Source organism: Anopheles coluzzii, chromosome X (genome assembly GCF_943734685.1).
Source record: "Anopheles coluzzii chromosome X, AcolN3, whole genome shotgun sequence".
NCBI classification, from domain to species: Eukaryota; Metazoa; Arthropoda; class Insecta; order Diptera; family Culicidae; genus Anopheles; species Anopheles coluzzii.
In genome coordinates, this window is record NC_064669.1 from 26162763 (window position 1) to 26185690 (window position 22928).

The window sequence follows — 22928 nt, forward strand, 5'->3', positions numbered from 1 at the left end:
TTGTCGCGCCACAGCAGTAGACCCGGCAGCACCAAAGTCAAAACAAAAACCTTCCCCGAGTGTGGACTGCTATGCTAATTTCTTCTTCTTTTTATTATTATTCTTATTATTGGCGTAATGGCCTACGCGATCATGCCGGTCTTTTCAGGACTTGAGTATAACGTAGCCATATAGTCAGCCCTTGCTACGGCGGACGGTTCATACGCGATTAGAACCCACGACGGGCATGCAGATGTGAGGAATGATGGCGGTGCCGCGGGCCCGCTCCTATCCAGCGTGCAACTTGCATACTTCCACACTGTCTCCTGCTCGATGCATACGCTGCAGGCAGGAGGAAGGATGCACCTCCACGATAAAAAAAACACCGTCATGAACCAGCGGTGGACCTAACGGTAGGCGGACTAGGCGGTCGCCGAAGATTTCTAGTCTGTGATATGCCGTATGTCTACAAGTATTAGCGACAAAGGCCCCCGGAAAGATGATCGTAAGGGTCCCATGGCCACCCCTCTTCCACCGGCAATTTAAGTATACCGTTCAATCTTCCAACAGCTGTGTGCCAGTACCCCCTGCTCCCGGTCATCAGTTACCATTGACAGGGGCCTCAATTCGTCTTTCCGCCTTTCATGAACACCTTCTGTTCTTTGACCGATGGATCATAACATTCCGGAAGAAATTACATTTGGCGACAGTTTTGCATACACACGCACACTCACAACCATGCGCAGGATGCTTAGCATATCTATGTAATTCACAACAAACGAAATCAATAGCTTAGCTTGCGCTCTAGATACCGGCGGAATGAAAAGTTGATGAAAATCAGCGCCGGGCTGAATGTGTTAATGCGAATTAGGGTTCTGCGCGTTGCACAGCAAACCCTCTATCGTGCGCTAGCGATTCCTTAGTCATTTTTACATTGCAGCAATTGAACTTATTGCGCTTTTTTGGTTTGATTTGTGAAAATAAAACTTCATCGCCGCAATGTTTGTTAACGGCATTTTTAGGCGCCACAACAGCTCGCGAGCATTGACCACACGCGAGAAAGAGATAGCGCTATGGAGGGAAAAAGCACGGACGACGGCTGACAGCGATTGGCCGTCTGACGCACCAACACATTCAAACCTTCGACAGCGCGCTCAGGCGAGGGGAATGAGGCGGAGCCAGGGACGGGTAGCTCGACGAGCTGCTCGACAAATTTGCCGTTGGAGAGAAAAGGAAGGCATGATGAAATTCTCAGAACTCCATGATTTCTTCCGTCGCTTTGCGCAGCGGGTAAACTCTCTCTTCCAATTTTGCTGCACAACGAATAACTGCTGGTAAATATTAAAGGTTGGAAGCTTACACCGAAACGCGGAAAATAAATTATCCGAAATAGTGAGATTAAACATTGGTGCCGTGACCAGGAATAAGACGATTCTGGTTTTCTGAATCTTAATTATTCTCGCGATAATCACTGTTTGCGCGCGTGTAACTGTGCTTTAGTCGCCTCACAATCGACCGAGTTCACTGTGTCCGCGAAATTTAGCGTTTTTTGTCAAACCGCACTATGACTGCTCCGATAAACGTTTTGTCGTCGAAGGACAGTTTTGCTAGCAGTATTGGCTAAGCGCGAACAATTTTTGGCAGAATTTGACTGGGAACGGGATGCAATCGAAATCAACATTCGCATTGCAAAGGTCCAGAAGCTTTCCGTTGATTTGGAAGCAATTCAGGCCAAATTGGAAGATGCGGCGGCCACCGAGGAAGTGATAAGTCACAATGCCGCGTTACGAGACGATTTTGGCTCGCGTTTAATACGCCTTGAAGCCCATTTGAAGGCTAAACGGGTGCACGCTCCGCGATCCGCAAGCACAACACCAAACACTAACCCGTTGGCAGGGATAAAGCTTCCCACCATCTCACTTTCTGAGTTCGATGGTGATTACATGCAATGGCTCACGTATAGGGACACTTTTGAGGGATTAATTCACGAAAACATGGAACTACCACCGATACAAAAGTTTCATTATTTACGAGCTTCCGTGAAAGGCGAGGCCGCAAAGGTGATCGAAGCAATCACGATCAGCGCAGCCAATTACGAGCTAGCATGGCAAATGCTCACCGAACGATACTCGAATGAGTATTTGTTAAAGAAACGGCATCTTCAAGCACTTTTTGGTATGGCCACCGTTAAGAAGGAGAGTGCATCAACCCTTCACCATCTTGTGGACGAGTTCGAACGTCACAAGAAAACGCTCAATCATCTAGGCGAAAAAACGGAGGCATGGAGCTGCTTGTTAGAACACTTAATGTGCACAAAATTGCCTACCTCCACATTAAGAGATTGGGAGGAAAATGCCTCAACTAGCCAAAATCCTAGTTACGAAGGATTAATCGCATTTTTACAGCGCCGTATGCGAGTGTTGGAAACCCTACAGGTAAACATTACCGAAGCTCCCCCTACCGTGAACCAAACGCACTACGCACATAAACATGCTCCGCCTATGCGCTTAGCAAGCTTTCCGTCAACATCACACGACACACGCACATGCCCTTTATGCCACTCCGATCACAATTTAACGAAATGCCCCCGTTTCATGCAAATGTCACCGGAGGAACGGTACCGAAACACAATGACACTGAAATTGTGCTTGAATTGCTTGCGCGACAATCACCGTGTGCGTGATTGCTCATCGCAATACAAGTGCAGACACTGCAATTCAACACACCACTCGCTTTTACACTCTTCACAAAATTACGGCACATTTTCCACTGCAAACACGTCAGCTGCGCAAAATGCTTCCGTACGCAACACACACAACACAGACGATCACACGGCAAACACGCAACGCACTTATGCAGCAGCATTGAGGCAAACTACGGAACAAGTTCTGCTTCAAACTGCACTAGTAAACATTGTTGATGCACATGGCATAATGCATCCTGCACGCGCACTTTTAGATAGTGCCTCTTAGCCATATTTGATGAGTAGCCGTTTTGCTAACCGGCTAGGTATCAAATCGGGCACGGTCGATATCACGCTGATTGGTGCTGGTCAATCGTCCACCCCGGTGCGGAAATCGATGCGCGCCACGGTATCATCCAGAGCGAGCCCTTATGCGATTAACGTTGAGTTTTTGATAGTCGAGAAGCTTATTGCTGACCTGCCCGCACATGATGTGCCCACCAGCGGCTGGAAATTACCGCCACATATCATATTCGCCGACCCCCATTCCGAGAAGTCGGCACCGATCGACATTATTCTCGGTGCCCGGCACTATCACACGTTCTTTGTAAGCGGGGCGCAATATAAAATGTCATCGAATCTACCAGTCCTGATGGAGAGCGTATTTGGCTTGGTCGTTAGTGGATCAGCATCTACCTCTCAGCCAGCAACATCCAATACTTTTCACACTTCATCCGTGGTGTGTATGGTTTCGCTAGAAGAATCAATAGAGCGTTTCTGGAAAGTAGAAGAACTACAGGTTAACGATGGCTATTCTCCTGAGGATCGCAAATGTGAGCAATTTTACAAGGATACAACACAGCGAGATGAAACTGGTCGTTATATGGTATGCTTACCTAAACAACCAGACTTCGATGTCAAGCTTGGCCTTTCGAAGGCAGCAGCATTAAGGCGGTTTAGTTTGTTAGAAAGGAGGTTAGAACGAGATCCAAACGTAAAAGCGGCGTACCATGATTTCATGCGTGAGTATCTGGAGCTTGGGCACATGTCACGCATAAAAAATCCCTCCGACGACGAACGCGCGTATTATCTGCCTCACCATCCCGTGTTCAAAGCCGCTAGCTCCACAACAAAGGTTCGCGTGGTATTTGATGGTTCAGCTAAGACGTCCACCGGCTTTTCGCTAAACGAGGCGTTATGCGTCGGCCCTGTCGTGCAGGACGATCTGCTCGACATAATTTTGCGCTTCCGCACATATGAGGTAGCCGTTGTTGGAGATATTGCGAAAATGTATCGACAAGTATTGCTCCATCCTAACGACCGGAAATTTGTACGCATTTGCTTTCGATTTTCGCCTCACTCGCCAATCGAATATTTTGAGCTGAATACGGTTACTTATGGCTTAGCCCCCTCATCATTCTTGGCAACCAGAACATTGCTGCAGCTTGCAAACGATGAGGGCGCCTCTTGTCCCAATGCTGCAGCTGCTTTGAAAACTAACTTCTACGTTGACGATTTCATCGGTGGGGCTGATTCCATCGGAAATGCTCGCCAGTTGCGAATCGAGCTTTCTCAATTGCTCGCCAAAGGCGGCTTCGAGCTGCGAAAGTGGACATCCAATCAGCTCGAGGTGCTCGCCGGTTTAAATGCGGATCAAATCGGCACACAGTCAGCGCGGCAATTCTTACCACACGAGACGGTAAAGGCTCTTGGTGTTTCATGGGAGCCAGAGCATGACGTTTTATCCTTCGAATCCGCAATATCCAGTGATGTGTCCATTCCGACAAAGCGATCAATTCTATCCAACGTAGCTCGCATGTTCGATCCGCTGGGCCTGATCTTCCCGATTGTCATTCGGGCCAAGATGATGATGCAGGAATTATGGTTGCAGAAAGCTGGTTGGGACGAGTATGTTCCAGATACTATCTGTAAGAAATGGAAAACAATACAAGAGGATTGGCAACTCATCTCTAAATTCAAGGTTAGTCGTTATGCGCTTCTACCTGGTGCGCGTATTCAGCTACATACCTTCTGTGATGCATCGGAGGCAGCATATGGAGCCTGCATTTATGCGCGTTGTGAAGGCGAAGGTGGGCAGATTCGCATAACGTTGCTTTCTTCCAAATCGCGTGTGGCACCGCTCAAGCGCGTCACACTACCCCGCCTTGAACTATGCGCTGCTGTATTAGGCTGGAAATAGACGAACCGAGATCGTCGCGGTACCGCGAAATTCGCGCCTTGTTTATAACAGTTGTAGAACAGTTGGGCTGTCAAATCTTCCGCGCCTCCGATCGCGCCTGCTGTTTCGCAGAGATACCCAACTTTGGTATTCCTGAGATTTTCGCGGTAGCGCGAACCGAATGTTTTTACTTTTTCTGGCGGATTTGTGTGAAGACTCGTGTCGAGAAATGAGTTTTGTATTTTATTTTGCATAAACTATGTGAAATAAATAATTAGATTCGCAAATTGATAAAAAATATATCTTCTTGGCACATTTAATCGTCACCAGACCTCGGGTGGTTCCATACACGAGCCGCGATTTTCTCGCCTATCTGTCAGATTTTATAACAGAATTGACAGCTCAAGTCATACGCGATTTTCGCGGTACCGCGACGATCTCGGTTCGTCTATTTCCAGCCGTAGGAGCACACCTGCATCACCGAGTAAAGAAGGCGATGGGGATCAACGTTGCAGAATCTTTCTTTTGGTCGGATTCCACCATCACCTTAACCTGGATTAGCGCCACAACCAACACATGGGCAACGTTTGTGGCTAACCGGGTATCTGAAGTGCAGCATTACTCACACCCGCGGCAGTGGAGACATGTACCCGGCGCGTCTAATCCTACTGACCTGGTTTCACGAGGCATGTCAGCCGCTGATTTCCTGAAAAGCAAACTGTGGAGCTTCGGTCCGGATTGGCTATCTTTGCCCGCTTCCATCTGGCCCAACTCTAACCCGGAACCAGCCAACGAAACGAATCTAGAGATTCGCCAGGTGAGTGCTGCCGTTGTAAACACAACCACTAATCACCCTTGGTTTGCGTTGTGTTCTAGCTACAAGCGATTGCTGCGTATCGTATCATACTGCATTCGCTTCACACGTAACGCTAAGGAAAAGGCACGCACTCAGCGAACAGCAGCACAGAACCCCGCACCTTTAATCGTCACACCCGAGTACATGGAAACAGCAAACACTGTGTTAAGCCGCCTAGCACAGCAGGATGCATTTTCAGCTGAACTCGGGCAGCTCAAAAAGGGAAACGAAGTCATGAGGCAATCACCTTTACGTGCACTAAGTCCATTCCTTGACGAACAAGGGATCATCCGTGTAGGTGGACGTTTACGACTATCTCAACTTCCCTACCAAGCGAAGCATCCTGTTTTGCTTCCCAAGAAACATCCGTTCGCGCAATTGATCGCAAAGTATCAACACGAGGAGCTTCGTCATGGAGGAGGAAGGCTGCTCTTATCTCGAATTCGCGAAGAGTTTTGGCCGTTAGATGGAAGGCATCTTGTTAAGCACATTGTGCAGAATTGTTTTCGGTGCATTCGACAGCGACCGACACTTGAACAGCAACAACTTGGACAGCTTCCAGCGCAGCGCATCACTCCCAGCCGGCCTTTTAGTGTTACCGGAGTGGATTACGCCGGTCCATTATACCTGAAGCCAGCCCATAAACGAGCCGCCCCGGGAAAATGCTACCTCTGCGTGTTTGTGTGTTTTTCCACTAAGGCCGTACACTTGGAGCTGGTAAGTGATCTAACTACTGCTGGTTTTTTAGCTGCATTACACAGATTCACAGCACGACGCGGTTTACCGGCACACATACATTCGGACAACGGGAAAAACTTCGAAGGCGCGGCGAGGGAGCTTCACGAGCTGTTCGAAATGTTTCGCGATGAACAGCAGCTACATCTAATTGTGACAGATTGCACTAACCGCGGCATCAATTGGCACTTCACCCCTCCCAAGGCACCACATTTCGCCTTAGAAAATCAGTAGACAATCATAATAACCTTCATAGAATTTAACCGTAGAAATTAACCAACAGAAAAATGGTGATGAACACACGCTCCACTTTAGCTCGTAGAAGTAGTCCCTCGAAGGCAGTGACGAGTAGATATTCCGTCCGCCGTAGCTCGCTGGGAACGATGTCCCCGTGTAAGGCTTCGGCCACCAGCTTTGGTAGACGGGCATCAACAACCCAGCTGATGGCTTCCAAGGCACCTGCCGTACGAGGAGCTACTTCGGTAGAGGTGGAGGGAAAATCAAAAAGGGTCTCTGTTCTCCCGCAGATTGCGGAAGACAGCCAAGGGGAGGGCTCTAAGGCAGGCCAAATTTATGACAGGGAATTTTTCGCTACTGCATACCCAGCAGAGTCAAATCCCATGGGCCCATTGCAAAAAGCAAAACATGAGCTCATGCTGTTTATTAGGGACACCGTGAAGCACAGGGCTACTTTAGCCAAAACGCCCCAATTCGCTAATTGGGAAGAGCGAATTGGCTCAGTATTAGCCCTGCTGCACAATCTTCCAGCAATTTGGCTAGGAGAGGCGGGGTCAGGAATTGATGTGGGAACGGGAACCGAGGATCTCGTAGTGGAGGACCCGGTGTTGCAGCAAGACTTAGGGCCTTTGGCAGGCCCTAATCATGAGCCGCAACCGGGATCTTTGCCTTTGGACGAGACTGATATCACCAAATTCTTCACTGTTTTTGGGGGAATTATGCGGGAGATGTTCAACATAATAGTTAGGGGGAATGAGGCCAAGACAGGAGGAAATGGGGAACAGGGACAACAGCTGGTGGGTCAGGAAGGGAAAAAGGCCAAGAAGAAGGGAAAGGGTGGGAAGGGGGAAAATGCTAAGGTAGTGGTGGCAGAGGAACCTTGCGAAGGGGAATGTTGTTCGACGGACCAGGGATCTGGACGATCAGAGGGGCAAGAGGGTGCGCAAGAATGGCGGACGGTAAAGGGAAAGACCGCCGTGCGCCGGGAGAGACGGAAGAGGAAGAAGCAGCGTGAAGCTAAGCAAGCAGCCAGCCTCGCCGCAAATACGCAACCTTCCGCCACCCAACCCAAGCAAAAGCCGGCACCTGCTTCTAATCCCAGGGCCGGCCGAATGCCAAATGCTATTGAGCTTGAATCAATTGGGGGATTCAAGCACGCAGACATGATGCCTATCCTGAGGGAAAAGGTGAAAAAAGAGGATGTGCAGAGAATTCGCACAAACTTTAAGGGTCATCTACACCTGGAATTAGCACCAGCATGTCGCACCAGGAGACGATGACCCTTTGGAGAGAGGTGTCTGCGGCCCTTGATGGCAAAGCAAAATGCCGTCCGCGGACACCCTCGGTGCGGGTGAACTGCACCAACATTCCGCCTGGCACTTCGTCCGAAGAAATTTCTTCGGAAATGAGTGCCGCGCTGGGCGTTGAAATTTTCAGCGACCAGATCACGACCGTAAAAACGCATTACGGTACGTTGGTCGCATTTTTCGACTGCCCAGCAATAGCGATGACAGACCAGGCCCTGGCGAGGCAATACACGGTCGGTTTCAGCAAATGCTGCAGGCTTCGGCTTTTGGAGCGTCGGCGGCAGTGCTACCGGTGCTACGAATACGGGCATACTGCTGCCCGTTGCCGTGGCAAGGACCGCAGTAGCAAATGCCACCGCTGCGCGAAAGATAAGCACGAGGGACCGTGCACTAGGGAGCGGAAGTGCTTGGGATGCGAGGGCCCGGACGCAATCGGGCATTCGCTGGGCCAGCGCAGTTGCCGCTACTTTGGAAAGGTAACCCCACAGCCCAGTCATGATTAGAGTGTTCCAACAGAACCTCAATCATGACCAAACGGCACAAGACTTGCTTTTGCAAAGTGCTCGTGCCGAGGGTTGTGATATTCTGATTATCTCGGACCCCTATTGGGTGCCGAATAATAACAGCAATTGGGTTACCGATACCACTGGTCGGATAGCAGTGGTATCAGTTGGGGATTATCCTTTTCAGCGCATCATTGACAACCAACGCGAGGACTTCGTTGTGGTCGAGATGCGGGGAATCGTTTTCTGTTCCGTCTACCTACCACCCGTGGGTTCCGATTTGACTGTCGAGGAGTACAAACGCAAATGGACCGAAATTGTGTCTGTACTCCCACGGAATCGGGACACCGTGATCGAGGGTGATGTAAACGCCTGGTCAGGTGCATGGGGGATGGAGCGGAGGCCAAACGATGGGGAAAGGGTATCTAGGGGGGGAGTTGTGATGGATGCGGCGGCTGCTCTGGGATTGGTTCTCCTGAACCAGGGCAACCAGAGCACTTGGATTGGGGCAAATGGTCGCAACTCCATTGTGGACGTATCCTTTTGCAGCCCCTCCTTGGTAGGGGACAATAATTGGCGCGTGTGTGACGAAACCCCAAGTGACCACAACACTATCAAGTTTGTGGTCGGCAGGGTTCCGAGACAGCGCGCCAATAACGAGGTACACTCAGCAGTGAATGGGGGAAGGTGGTCCACAAGATTCTTCGACAAGGATTTGTTCGTTGAAATCTTGAGGGACCAGGACATTTTTGGGCATGTTGCTACGCCAGAGGAGCTGACCCAGGCCATTACGGTGGCCTGTGATGGCACCATGCCTAGGCAACCCCCAAGGCGACAGGGCCGGCGGCCAGTTTATTGGTGGACGTCCGAGATTGATCGGTTGCGCAGCCATTTTCATGGAATGAAACGGCGGTACAACCGGGCTCGGACCGAGGAGCAGCGCGAGGAAAGGCGTCAAATGAAGTCGGACGCACGCGCTGCCCTGGGACGGGCCATCAAGCTCAGCAAGGACCAACACAAGCAGGATCTGCCGGAACAATTGGAACCGCACGGCTTTGGCCCTGCGTACCAAATCCGCAAGCAGCAGTGGGAAGGAGCTCGGGTTCCGATGGACCGGGATGCCAATAAGCTCCAGTTCATCGTGAATGAGCTCTTTCCCGATCGTCCCCCGATGGAGTGGCCCGAGACGGAAGTAGGTGGGGATCCACAGGATCCGGTCTCGGAGGAGGAGTTGGCGGAAGAGTTGAAGGAGATTGCCCGCTCACTCAACCCCAAGAAAGCTCCGGGGGACGACAACATTCCGAACATGGCTGCAGCTGCGGCAATTCTGGCTTTTCCGGAAGTTTTTGCCAAAAGCTACAAGCAGCTACTGGAGGCAGGCACCTTTCCCGATGCATGGAAGTGGCAACAACTGGTGCTGCTTACCAAGTCGGGGAAACCACCTGGGGAGCCCTCGTCATACCGGCTGATTTGTCTGCTGAGTGTGCTGGGGAAAATTTTGGAGCGATTGATTCAGCGGAGGCAGACAACCCACCTGGAGTCGACCGGGGGACTTTCGGACACCCAATACGGTTTTCGTAAAGGGCGTTCAACCGTTGACGCCATCACTCGGGTGATGAACAACGGGAAAGTCGCTCTGGATAAAAAGCGAAAGGGAGATCGTCTCTGTGCGGTGGTAACGGTGGACGTCCGGAATGCCTTTAACTCGGCAAACTGGGCAGCGATCGGCCAAGCTCTGCAGCGTAAAAACACTCCGCCTTATTTGCAGGCGTTGCTGCGGAACTATTTCATTGGCCGAACGCTCCACTATGATACGGATGAAGGAGTAGTGTCGAGGACTGTATCTGCTGGCGTTCCTCAGGGTTCGGTTCTAGGACCAACACTTTGGAACGTCATGTACGACGACCTACTCCGCTTGCCGCTCGAGGGACTACGAGCGGACATCATCGGGTTTGCTGACGACGTGGGCTTCACACTTCTGGGAAGGACCACGGAACAGGTCAGCGCATTAGCAACGGCTAACCTGGAGAGGATCGAGCGGTGGCTGCAAGGAGTCGGTTTGGAACTTGCCCACCAAAAGACCGGGTTCATGATCTTTTGTACCCATCATGTCCCGCAGCTCGCAGAGCTTCAAGCGGGCGGTCACTCGATCCAATCCACGGAAACGCTGAAGTACCTGGGAGTGGACCTCTGCCGCAAACAGCACCACAGCCGGCATCTGGAAAGAGTGGTCAATAAGGCTTCACGGATTACGAATGCCTTGACCTGCCTGATGCCGAATAAGCGTGGTCCTAAGAGCCGCAGTAGGAGACAGCTCGTAAACGTCGGCAACAGTATCATCCGATACGGAGTTGCCACCTGGGGGCGATGGGTGCTCGACAAGGAGACCCATCGCAAATCGGTCCAAAGGGCGCATCGACCGGGGGCTCTCCGAGTCGCCAGCGCCTTCCAGACCGTGTCTTATGATGCCGCTTGCGTTGTCGCCAACACCACCCCGTTAGTCCTCCTCATGCAGGAGGATATCCGCTGCCACGACGAAAAGGCAGCGAGTGGTGGTGTTCAATCGGACATACGGAAACGGCAACGGGAGGAAACGATGAGGCGCTGGCAGGACCAGTGGACAACGGGTGCAGGGCAACCAGGAGCACCAGGACTGAAGACGAGGAGGCTGATTCCAGACATTAATCTCTGGGTCAGCCGCAAGCATGGGGAAGTCGACTTTTTCCTCACCCAGCTCCTCACGGGGCACGGGTTCTTGCGCTCCTATTTCGTCGAGAAAGGCATCCTGGAAGGCTCGCCCAACTGCCCCGAATGTGGGGACGCCGTGGAAGACGTTGAACACGTGCTGTTCCACTGTCCACGGTTCGATCGGATCCGGAACGAGATGCAGCAGCGGTGCCGTTCCCGAGTAACAATGGATAACATCGTCTCGGAAATGTGCGCCCGCAGCGATACGTGGGAGGCCGTCCGCGCCGCCGCCAGGACAATCTTCTCCACTCTCCAAGCGAGATGGGATGTTGAGCGTCCACCAACGGCAAGGCGACGCAGGCGGGCCAGACGGCGGGCGAGGGACGCAAATGGTGGTCCCTCAGGCCCTGCGGCACGGCAACAACCCGCGCCGCAAGGGCCACTGTAAGCTGGAAAGTTACTAATCTTTTATCTCTTTTCTTATCGTTTCTTTCCAGCTTTCTTTTTCTCTTCTCTCCTCTATTTTCAGCTTTCTTCTATCTCTTTCTCCCTTTTCTTGTTTTCTCTATCAAAATTTCGTTTCAGGAGAACTGCCTTACGTGCTTGGAGTGGTGACCAACGATGCAGACCCCCATTGCCCATCCGAAGTGTGGGCGATAGGACCAAAGGGACCGCGTCGCACCACGGAAAGCAGCGTAATAAGCAGAATCATCGGACCAGATCGCCGCAGAAGATGCGTCGTGACCCAGGGTGCAACCGCACATACGACTCCGCATGAAGTAATACGCACCACAAGCGTACCGGCCGAGTTGGGTGAGTCGGAGAGGGGGATGGAATATGCTCACTCTTCGGTAACAAAAAAAAAAAAAAAAAAAAAAAAGGCACCACATTTCGGCGGATTGTGGGAAGCAGCTGTGAAGACCGCCAAGCGACACCTTTTTCGGCAGTTAGGCAGCACGCGAGTATCCTACGAAGGCTACACAACTGTCCTACATCTGATTGAGGCGGCGATGAACTCGCATCCTCTCCTACCTATGTCAGACGACCCTAACGAGCTATCGGCACTTACCCCAGCGCATTTCCTCGTGGGCACATCGATGCATGCTGTCCCCGAGCCGGACTACACCCATCTTCGTTCCTGCACTCTCAGCGACTTGCAGAAGTGGCAAGTAATGGTGCAGCGCTTCTGGAAGCACTGGACGACGGAATACCTGCAAGAGATGCAACGTGATAACACCATGGCGAAGAGGAACGACAGCATCTTACCTGGCAGACTGGTCATCCTGAAGGATGATTTCCTCCCCCCAACCCGTTGGCCACTCGCACGTATCGTACATGTGCACACCGGAGACGACAAGCTGACACGGGTAGTAACACTGAAAACATCAAAACATCACATCTTAACAGCACGACGGGCAGGGTTCTAATCGCGTATGAACCGTCCGTCGTAGCAAAGGGTTAGTCACCGGCTCCGGCTACGTGGTACTCAAATCCTGCCGGCATGATCGCGTTGGCTATAACGCCAATAATAATAATAATAATAATAATAATAATAATAATAATAATAATAAAAATAATAATAATAATAATAATAATAATAATAATAATAATAATAATAATAATAATAATAATAATAATAATAATAATAAAAATAATAATAATAATAATAATAATAATAATAATAATAATAAAAATAATAATAATAATAATAATAATAATAATAATAATAATAATAATAATAATAATAATAATAATAATAATAATAATAATAATAATAATAATAATAATAATAATAATAATAATAATAATAATAATAATACTAATAATAATAATAATAATAATAATTATAATAATAAAAATAATAATAATAATAATAATAATAATAAAAATAATAATAATAATAATAATAATAATAATAATAATAATAATAATAATAATAATAATAATAATAATAATAATAATAATAATAATAATAATAATAATAATAATAATAATAATAATAATTATTATTATTATAATAATAATTATAATAATAATAATTATAATAATAATAATAATAATAATTATAATAATAATAATAATAATAATAATAATAATAATAATAATATTCATTCATTCATTCATATTCATATTCATATTTATTTGTCTACCTTTTGGTTACACAAATGCTTAAATAATACTTATTACCTATGTTCCTAACCTAACAAAAATTAACACGAATTATTAAAAATTTGAGAAAAAAAAAATTTTTTAGAAAATTAGAATCTAAAATATAAAAATTAAAAATTAAGGCAGCACGGGATTATGGAGGGTTCTGATGCGGGATCGGAAAGAGGATAAGGGAAGGTTGAAATCAAACATAGAATATACACAGTTAAATCGACGAATTGCACGAAGAAGGGGGTCATTACGGCCCACTGCAGTTCGGCGGGAAGGGATCACTAGGGGAGGGCGGTTTCGAAGAACACGGTTAGGGGCGTAGAAAGGGATAGAAGAAAGAAGGGAAGGAGAATCAATATTACCAAGGAGTAATGCGGCAATAAAGGAGGATTGGGCATGGGAACGGCGGTTTTCCAATAGTTCCAGGCCAAGCTGCCGACACCTGTCCTCGTAAGGAGGTATGGGGGAGGACAATCTACCCAGGATTTTACATATAGCAAACCTGGTGAACGATCGCTGCACCCGCTCGATACGTTCCACGTGGGTTCGAGCTGTAGGGGACCAGACTACTGAGCAGTACTCCAAAATCGATCTGACCAGAGAGCAGAACAGAGTCTTCAGGCACATTGGGTCGGAGAAATCGCACGCAATTTTCTTTAGGAGACCCAATGTTTTCCGCGCCTGATTGACAACTGAGTCAATGTGGTGGCTGAAGGTGAGGCCTCTGTCAAGCAAGACACCGAGGTCTTTTACGACACAAACACGATTGACTTGTACAGAATTTAGGACGTACGAGTAAGTGATTGGAGACTGCGAACGACTAAACGAAATGACGTTACACTTATCAGGACATAATGTGAGGGAATTACTAGAACACCAAGACGAAAAACGATCAAGAATATTTTGTAGGGAAATGCAATCTCTAGGAGACGAAACTGGGAGAAAGATTTTGAGGTCGTCTGCGTAGCAGAGGAAACACTCAGGAGGGAGGGTGGTACGGACATCATTAATAAAAATTATGAACAGCAAAGGACTTAGAACACTACCTTGCGGTACGCCTGCACTACATGAAAAGGGAGTCGAAAACATATCATTAAATTTAACACTGTAGGAACGATCACATAGAAAAGAACGTAACCAAGATACAAAAAGATTATTGACGTCAAGTTGTGAAATTTTATTTAGAAGTAAGGAATGAGGAATACGATCAAATGCAGATTTGAAGTCAGTATAAATAGTATCAACTTGTTTAACTGACTCTAACTGGGATGATACGAAAGAGGTGAAGGACATAAGGTTAGTTGTTGTAGAACGGTTAGGAAAAAAGCCATGTTGCTGAGGGATAATAGTAGAAGAGGTGAGTTTAAACACATAGGTATGGATAATATGCTCAAATACCTTGGTTATTGCGCATTGTATTGAGATGCCACGGTAATTGGAAATGACAGACGGGTTACCTTTTTTGTGAATGGGAACTAGCCATGCTCGCTTCCACAATAAAGGGAATGAAGACGAGGACAAAGATAGGTTAAATAATTTTACCAATAGAGGGACGAATAGAAAAGGTGACTTTTTTAAAACCGAGGCTGGTATTCCATCCGGTCCAGGGGAGAAGGATGGCTTAAGTTTTTTAAGAGCTTCAGAGACTGTATTAATATTGACAATACCCTCAGCCCATGCGACGGAGTTTAAACCAGGCCATATGCCCTCAGACTCTGTCAAAGGTTGACTCTCCGGTCTAGACAGACCATTGGCGAAATGCTCAGCGAATAGGGAACAGGTGTCAGCAGCATTGTCCGTAGTGACCGAACCGAGCGACATGGAAGTAGGAAGGGAAGAGGGATTACGACGCTTCTTGGCATAAGACCAAAAAAGTTTAGGATTACGGTATAACATGCATTGAAGCCTTCCAAGATACAACCTATAACTGGCCCGATTATAAATACGAAAAGCAGAAGCGGCATATTTGAAAACTCTACGATTATACTCAGAAGGAGTTGAACCGAGTTTTTTGAGGGCACGTATCCTATCCGCCTTTAATGACCGCAATGTAGCATCATACCAAGGAAGGCGAGAGGAGGGTTTAGAACGAGGACAACATAAAGGGAGAGCTGCCTTAACAATATTACTAAATTGCTCCACCGCTACGTCCACAGTGGAGGGGGAATCGGTTCTAATTTCTAAAAAATTCCAATCAGAGTTGGTTATGATTTCCTTAAATTTTTCTAAGTTCATTTTCCGAAAATTCAACTCAGATTTGTTATCTCTAACATTATTACCATTATGCGGTAAAGGAACATTTACTACGAATTCCAGAGGTGGGTGATAATGATCTAATTTAACAATAGGGTCAATACTACAAGAAACTGGTGAACATGAATATGTCACTAACTCATTAAGAAAAACTAAATCTAGTTGCCTCCGAAAAATATTTACGACCCCTGAAAGTTGACGCAGATTGAATTCAGCTAATCCGTCTATAAAGTAGGATAAGGCAGGGTTAACGGCAAGCGGTGCGAAATAATCCTCACTTTGAGACCACGATAGTCCAGGTTGATTGAAATCACCGCATAAGACAAACAAATCCCTATCTTTCATGCGAGATTGTATTAATGTAATTGTATTGAAGAATGAGTCTAACGTGTCAGTATTCGAGCTGAGGTTTGGAGGTAAATACACACCACCAACAAAGAGTGAGTGACCGTTCAGTTTAATTTGAATCCATAAAAGTTCTAGCGAGCATTGGGATACTTCAATGTGCAGCGACAAGAGCTTAGCGGAACAGGCAATGAGTACACCACCGCCGCGAGAGCAGGTACTGTTAGCGCTTGAACGATCACAACGATAGACGGTATACTTTCGGTCACAGAAGAGGGATGAAGGAATCGAATCGTCCAGCCATGTCTCAGTTAGTATTATGACATCATAGCTCGCAACTTCGAGAGAGATACGAAGATCCGAAAGTTTGGTTTTGAGACCGCGAGTGTTTTGATAGTAAAATTTTAACGGAGATTTAGAGTGCGAGTGTGTAAGTAGTGTTGCTATTGCTGCTGTGATGATCGAGGAGGTGACGTCGAGACTGCAGTGTTGTTGGTGGAGGCAGTAATGTTGTTGTTTGTTTCCATATGAATAGATACATCAGTGTTTGTGGTGACAGGTACGTGTGTATTTGTTGGTGCTGTAGTGGTAGTGGTCAGGGGATTTGTCGACAATGTAGAAATAGGAGCATTCCTACGATCCGTGAACTCTTTGAAGACAGTTCCGATCGGCCACGATGAGCATAATAATGCTTTCTCCTTATAATCCGGCGACAAACCGACTTTAAACGAAGAGAAAGTCAGAGTGCGGACATCGCGGTTAAGTGGCACCAGCTTAAAAACGGTGACATCCTCGGTGCCGATTTGCTCCTTGACGAAAGTCTCCACTTCTAAGATTGTGGCTGTCGGGCGGCAGCGCGACAGGTACAACCAGAATTTAGGCGTTTCTGGTGGTAGGAGCAATGTGGCATGAGCTGAAGTGGCGATGGGTGCGGTGCCATTTAGAAGCGGAGAGGTGGCGACAACGGACGGCGGAGAACGGTCCATTAAACGACGTTTTGCCGGGTTGCTAAGTTCGGTGGCTGGTGTTGACGAAAGAACTGGTGCTTTGGATGTCGATGTCTTGCGTTGAATGGTGAATGTAGAAGTGTGTGAAGCAGGACGAGTATCTGTGTGTTGATCGAGTGAGGATAGCATCGTGCGTTTTAGCGATTCCGCGGCAGCATCCATACGTGTTTGGAACTCAGCTGACAGCTGAGATTTGAGATCGGTGAGTGCCGCCGTTAGCTCAGCAATCATCACTGAGTGTCCGTTGCGGCGATTCTCCGAACAATTGTGGCAAAGCCACAGAATTTGAGAATCTTCTTTGATGAGATCCTTGACTGCGGCACTACTCACACCAAGACACGAATGATGAGCCCATCGCTTGCAGAAGCCGTCGCAAGTGTAAGTAAGTTCCTCGGATGACGAAGCACGGGCGCAGGTCAAACAGTGATCAGCCATGACGATTCAACAGGCTCACCGCGCCAAGGAGTATACACTTTATATCACTTATACAGGCTTTGAGCACTTGAGTATATGAACAGTTTATTGAGGCTTGCACAACTGGTAATCAAAACACAGTGCAATGATAGAACCAGATCGGAATTTGCGAAAATAAGTGCACAAAACGGAAATAAAGCGGAGCGAAATGTGGTACGTGCTAACAGTGTGAGTGTAGGCGAAGGAATGAAGGAATAATAATAATAATAATAATAATAATAATAATAATAATAATAATAATAATAATAATAATAATAATAATAATAATAATAATAATAATAATAATAATAATAATAATAATAACAATAATAATAATTATAATAATAATAATAATAATAATAATAAAAAGAACTTAGCATAGCACTCCACACCCGGGTAAGAGTTTGTCTTGACTTTGTTGCTGCCGGGCTACCGTTGTGACGAGACAAATACACGGAATGCACTCGACCAAAACATGAACCTACCGATCCGAACCCATTCCAAGGCATTGCCGGTCAACCGGCGTCTTGATAACTACTCCAAACCAACAAGCCACCAGATTCTGGACGGACAGGTGCAGCACCATACGCGCACCATAATAAACAAATCCAGAATCCTCTTTTGTATGGATTCAATTCAAAATGTTGTTTCCACTTGCGTCTGCTGGCTAAATTAGAAATAAATGTGCAACAAATCACACGCACGTTTGCTTAAATCATGTGTCTTTTTAATACCCCCAACAGCAGAGCCGATCGCAAAGATGCCAATGCCAATGGTTGTGTTGTCTCTCAGGTAGCGAAATCGAAAATGCGTGGATTTTGTAGCCGCAGCGGATGAAAATGTACGCATCAAAATCAAATAGTTTTGGGGTTTCCAAACGCACGCACACACACAAACACACAAACACGCGCGCTCAAACTCACACACACACGCACACATGCTTGAACGCGCGCACGCCAGCACGCACGCACTCACGCACGCACACACACACGCACGCACGCACGCACCCACGAGAGCGCGCGCGCGAGCACGCGCTCCCGGACTCGTGCACGCAATCATTATGAATATTTTATTGGTATTTTAAGGAAAATTCTTCAAAATTTTTGACTAAATTTCAGGTACGTAGATCAACACAGCTGATTGCTTTTGAACAATGAAGATACTTTGTACTCCTTAATTGAAAATGGTAGTACAATGATAACCCGCACGGATTGCGAGAACTATTTTAGGAATTTATTTAACTATTTGCCACGATGCCAAAATGAAGAAGTAATCGAAGATTAATCTTCTCCAAATTGTTTTGATATTACAGGGTTTTACAAGTCAGAATCGAATGTCAGCAAAACAATTTCAGAAGCTCAAGATGCAGTTTAGCTGTCAAAAGTTGTTGTTTCACCGCACCGATGCTATTTTCAATAGCGCAATTTGTTTTTTAAATCACTCAAGTTGTTTTTTTAGAGGCCTTTCGCATCGTTTTGCAAATTCAAACACGAATTTTGAGAACCCTGTATTATAAATAAGACGTAAAACTATATAAAACTAATAGAATTCCTGAATTAATTCCTTTGCTTAGTATAACCTCTCTAATTTGTGCATTCTGCAATTATTAAAATATTAAAATAACGAAAAAATACCAAGAGACAAAAATTTGTGACCATTGGACAAAAATTGGTGCCTTTGAGACAAAAATTGATGCGCATTGACAAAAATTGACGCCTACGAGACAAAAATTGATGCACACTGTCAAAAATTGACGCCTACGAGACAAAAATTGATGCACACTGTCAAAAATTGACGCCTACGAGACAAAACCCAAGTGCCACAAATCCACTAAACGACCACTAAACGGCTTCTAAACGACTCAAGTTCTCTACCTAAACGGAATATAGAAAGACTTCGTTTAGCAGACGGCAAACGACTCATGCATTCTAAAAATAGCAAAAAAGCTGGTGGCGCTCTCTGTTGGTGGGATACCCCAACCAGTGGAGCTTCATCGCTCGGAGGAGAGCTTTCTCATTTCCTCTGTACTATACGATTGTTTAAATACTAAACTCCAACGGAAACCACCAGCACTGAAGCAAGTGAGATTTGAGTAATGGTCGTTGGTGTTGCTACCCACGTATTTGACCACACGACCATTCATATAGATTTTTGCTCGGAAAGTTAGAAGGCTATATAGGTCATGATAAGATGAAACTTGTCGAAACACATTGCAAGAAAAGGATAGCAATATAATGATTAGTTTTAATACGCCATCTATTGATCAAACCAATGAATCTGTGGAGCTTTCATTTTTTTTTCTATGGATATTCAATTTTCCAGTCGTTTAAGCTTAATCTGTGGCGCTTGGGAAATACATGACTTACGGCCAAAATTTGACGGCAACGCCTGTATTGCCACTATACACCGTGCTACATGATGCTTAGAAGGTCGTTGAAGCATCAAACATGTTCAAATTAAAAAATATTAGCTTAGTGTTAGACGTTCTCCTACGCTTGTTTTAAATAGGCTTCTTCACCCTCGATTGTCACGGGCATCGAATGGTCTCATCAGCAGCGGCACGAAATAAAATAAACCATCAATACACCGATAACACTTTAAATCCCAAAACAGCTTCTCCGCAATCCGCATCGTCACAAGGTCACACACAAATTAATAAATGCTAACACCCACCAATAACGATACACAACCGCAATGCACATATATGAACCAACGCATACACCACAACAACCAATCAGCTGGCGGCGGAAAGCACGGGCAGAAGCGCCGCAAGTACAAGTAAGGCAAGGCAGGGTGAGGGAGGGAGAAGAAGCGGACGAAAAAATGGGCGCCAATTTTTTTAAATTTTTTTGACCGTTTTTTTTGCTCCGCCGCCATAAATAGTTCGTCCATTTCGCCAGCAGATGGAGCTAAACTTGCTCGACCCAGCGCAGGAATCGCTGAAGTCCAGCGCGGGGAACGGGCCAAAATCTGCGCTGGCCCGCTGCGCAAAGCGACGGAAGAAATCATGGAGTTCTGAGAATTTCATCATGCCTTCCTTTTCTCTCCAACGGCAAATTTGTCGAGCAGCTCGTCGAGCTACCCGTCCCTGGCTCCGCCTCATTCCCCTCGCCTGAGCGCGCTGTCGAAGGTTTGAATGTGTTGGTGCGTCAGACGGCCAATCGCTGTCAGCCGTCGTCCGTGCTTTTTCCCTCCATAGCGCTATCTCTTTCTCGCGTGTGGTCAATGCTCGCGAGCTGTTGTGGCGCCAAAAATGCCGTTAACAAACATTGCGGCGATGAAGTTGTATTTTCACAAATCAAACGAAAAAAGAGAAATAAGTTCAATTGCTGCAATGTAAAAATGACTAATGAATCGCTAGCTCACGCTGGAGGGTTTGCTGTGCAACGCGCAGAACCCTGATTCGCATTAATACATTCAGCCCGGCGCTGATTTTCATCAACTTTCCTTTCCACCAGCATCTAGAACGCAGGCCGGAAAGTTCACTGGCAGTTCCTGGGGCCTGCCATCGATCTGAACGTGTTAAGTACTAAGCATAACTTTGTTACACAAAGCTTTTGCTTTCGTATGTTCTAGATTACACAGATATGCTGTGCCGTCTGCGCAAAGGTATGAGCGTGCGTGTGTGTGCACAACTGTCGCCAAATGTGTTTTCTTCCGGAATGTTATGATCCATCGGTCAAAGAAACGAAGGTGTTCATGAAAAGCGGAAAGACGAATTGAGGCCCCTGTCAATGGTAACTGATGACCGGGAGCAGGGGGTACTAGCACACAGCTGTTGGAAGATTGAACGGTATACTTAAATTGCCGGCGGATGGGGGGGGGGGGAGGGGGGTGGCCATGGGACCACCCGATCATCTTTCCGGGGGCCTTTGTAGCTAATACTTGTAGACATACGGCATATCACAGACTAGAGATCTTCGGTGACCGCCTAGTCCGCCTACCATTAGATCCACCGCTGGTTCATGACGGTGTTTTTTTATCGTGGAGGTGCATCCTTCCCCCTGCCTGCAGCGTATGCATCGAGCAGGAGACAGTGTGGCAGTATGCAAGTTGCACACTGGATAGGAGCGGGCCCGCGGCACCGCCATCATTCCGGACATCTGCATGCCCGTCGTGGGTTCTAATCGCGTATGAACCGTCCGCCGTAGCAAGAGGTGATTATCCGGCTACGTGGTACTCAAGTCCTGAAAAGGCCGGCATGACCGCGTTGGCTAGTACGCCAATAATAATAATAATAATAATAATAATTATAATAATAAAAAGAACTTAGCGTAGCAGTCCACATCCGGGTAAGAGTTTGTCTTGACTTTGTTGCTGCCGGGTCTACCGCTGTGACGCGACAAATGCACGGAATGCACTCGACCAAAACATGAACCTACCGATCCGAACCCATTCCAAGGCATTGCCGGTCAATCGGCGTCATGATAACTACTCCAAACCAACAAGCCACCAGATTCTGGACGGACAGGTGCAGCACCATACGCGCACCGTAATAAACAAATCCAGAATCCTCTTTTGTATGGATTCATACGTCTGCTAGCTTAAGTGGAAAGAAATGTGCTACATATCACACGCACGTTTGCTTCGATCGTGTTTCTTTTTAACACAGAGCCGATCGAAAAGATGCCAATGGGTTTAGAAACGCACGCACACACACAAACACACAAACACGCGCGCGCAAACTCACACACAAACACGCACGCGCAAACTCACACACACACACACACACACACACACACACACACACACACACACACACACACACACACACACACACACACACACACACACACACACACATACACACACACACACACACACACACACACACACACATACACATACACACACACACACGCGCACGCCAGCACGCACGCACGCACACACACACGCACGTACGCGCCCCCGCGAGCATGAAAGCGCGCACGCCAGCACACACCCACGAAAGCGCGCTCGCGAGCACGCACCCCCGAAGTCGCGCAAGCACGCATTCCCCCCCCCCCCACTAGACAACCCCCCCCCCCTCCACGCATGATCGATTACGGCTACCTTATCTGTAGAACGGTTGGTTCAGCTTTCTTGTAGCATCCTCATCCCTAGCGCCGGGCGGGATGGGGAATCGCGACATGATAGAGTGAACGGTCACTTTCCCCGCGCTGTGTGTGTGCGTGTGTGTATCGAGACCCGAAAACTCGAGACAGATTTCGGCACATTAAAAAAAAATTATTGCCACTATACACTGTGCTACATGATGCTTAGAAGGCCGTTGAAGCATCAAACATGTTCAAATTAAAAAAAATATTAGATTAGTGTTAGACGTTCTCCTACGCTTGTTTTAAATAGGCTTCTTCACCCTCAATTGGCAGGGGCATCGAATGGTCTCATCAGCAGCGGCACGAAATAAAATAAACCATCAATACACCGATAACACTTTGATTCCCAATCCAGCTTCTCCCACAGCGTCTCAAGGTCACACACAAATTAATAAATGCTAACACCCACCAATAACAATACACAACCGCAATGCACATATGAGTATC

The 22928-nt window shown here is 47.1% G+C and overlaps 1 protein-coding gene across 2 annotated transcripts in view; it reads left to right on the plus strand.

Moving 5' to 3' along the window:
- The window catches only part of LOC125906716 (uncharacterized protein K02A2.6-like), a 417738-nt gene that overhangs the window by 381056 nt on the left and 13754 nt on the right, over positions 1-22928 (plus strand). Inside the window, exon 2 of one of the 2 annotated variants that reach the window (XM_049606859.1) lies at positions 21857-22378. The exons of the other annotated variant lie outside the window; for it this stretch is intronic. The gene's annotated coding sequence lies outside the window, so the exon portion shown is untranslated. Of the gene's footprint in view, positions 1-21856; positions 22379-22928 lie in introns of those variants that run through there. 2 annotated transcript variants of the gene reach the window in all.